The sequence below is a fragment of the Cebus imitator genome, unplaced genomic scaffold (assembly GCF_001604975.1).
Source record: "Cebus imitator isolate Cc_AM_T3 unplaced genomic scaffold, Cebus_imitator-1.0 Scaffold162, whole genome shotgun sequence".
NCBI lineage: Eukaryota > Metazoa > Chordata > Mammalia > Primates > Cebidae > Cebus > Cebus imitator.
In genome coordinates, this window is record NW_016107477.1 from 4,260,308 (window position 1) to 4,262,550 (window position 2,243).

A 2,243-nucleotide genomic window follows, 5' to 3' on the forward strand; every position below is an offset into this window, starting at 1 on the left:
ACTCAAAAAAAAACACAACTACATGGAAACTAAACAACCTGCACCTGAATGACTACCAGATAAATAATGAAATGAAGGCACTAATAAAGATGTTCTTCAATGAGAATGAAGACACCTTGTACCAGAATCTCTGGGACACATTTAAAGCAGTGTGTACAGGAAAATTTATAGCTGGAAATGCCTACATGAGAGAAGCGAGGAAAGGTATAAAATCGACACCCTAACTTCATGATTAAAAGAACTAGAGGAGCAAGATCAAACAAATTCAAAACCAAGCAGAAGGCAAGACATAACTAAAAAGCAGAACCGAAGGAGATAACGACACAAAAAAATCCTTCAAAAAGTCAATAAATCCAGAACTTAGTTCTGTGAAAAGATCAACAAAATAGATAGACCACTAGCCAGGCTAATTTAAAAAAGAGAGAAGATTCAAATAGGTGCAATAAAAAAAATGATAGTGGGGATATCACCACCGATCCCACAGAAATACAAACTATCATCAGAGATTACTGCAAATACCTCTATGCACATAAACCAGTAAATCTAGAAGAAATGGATAAATTCATGGACACTTACACTCTCCCAAGACTAAACCAGAAAAAAGTTGAATCCCTGAATACACCAATAACAAGGTCTGAAGTTGGGGCAGCAATTGATAGCCTACCAACCAAAAAAGTACAGGACCAGATGGGCTAACAGTCGTATTCTACCAGAGGTACAAAGAGAAGCTGATACCATTCCTTCTAAAAATATTCCAAACAATACAAAAACAGGGAATCCTCCCTAACTCATTTTATGAGACCAACATCATCCTGATACCAAAACCTGGCAGAGACACAACTAAAAAGGAAAATTTCAGGCCAATATCTATGATGAACATTGATGCAAAAATCTTAAATAAAATATTGGCAAACTGAATCCAACAACACATCAAAAAGCTTATCCATTGCAATCAAGTTGGCTTCATCCCAGGTATGCAAGACTGGTTCAACATCTGCAAATCTATAAATGTAATCCACCACATAAACAGAACCAAGACAAAAACCATATGACTATCTCAATAGATGCAGAGAAGGCCTTCAAAAAAATTCAACAGCCCTTCACGCTAAAAACTCTCAATAAACTTGGTACAGATGGAACGTATCTCAAAATAATAAGAGCTATTTATGACAGACTCACAGCCAATATCATACTGAATGGGCAAAAACTGGAAGCATTCCCTTTGAAAACTGGCACAAGACAAGGATAGCCTGTCTCACCACTCCCACTCAACATAGTATTGGAAGTTCTGGCTAGGACCATCAGGTAAGAGAAAGAAATAAAGCGTATTCAAATAGAAAGAGAGGACATCAAATTTTCCCTGTTTGCAGATAACATGATTGTATATTTAGAAAACCCCATCGTCTCAGCTCAAAATCTCCTTAAGATGATAAGCAACTTCAGCAAAGTCTCAGGATACAAAATCAATGTGCGAAAATCACAAGCATTCCTATACACCCATAATAGACAAACAGACAGCAAATCATGAGTGAACTCCCATTCACAACTTTTACAAAGAGAATAAAATACCTAGGAATACAACTAACAAGGGATGTGAAGGACCTCTTCAAGGACAACTACAAACCACTCCTCAAGGAAATAAGAGAGGACACAAACAGATGGAAAAACATTCCATGCTCATAGTTAGGAAGAATCAATATTGTAAAAATGGCCATACGGCCCAAAGTAATTTATACATTCAATGCTATCCCCATCAAACTACCATTGACCTTCTTCACATAATTGGAAAAAAACCACCTTAAACTTCATATGGAACCAAAAAAGAGCTACATAGCCAAGACAATCCTAAGCAAAAAAAACAAAGCTGGAGGCATCATGCTACCTGACATCAAACTATACTACAAAGCTACAATAATCAAAACAGCATGGTACTGGTACAAAAACAGAGATATTGACAAACAGAACAGAACAGAGGCCTCAGAAGTAACGCCACACATCTACAACCACCTGATCTTTGGCAAATCTGACAAAAACAAGAAATGGGGAAAGGATTCCCTGTTTAATAAATGATATTGGGAAAACTCACTAGCCATATACAGACAGCTGAAACTGGGCCCCTTCCTTACACCTTATACAAAAATTAACTCCATCTGGATTAAAGATTTAAACATACGACCTAACACCATAAAAACCCTGGAAGAAAACATAGGCAATACCTTTCAGGAAAAAGGTATAGGCAAAGA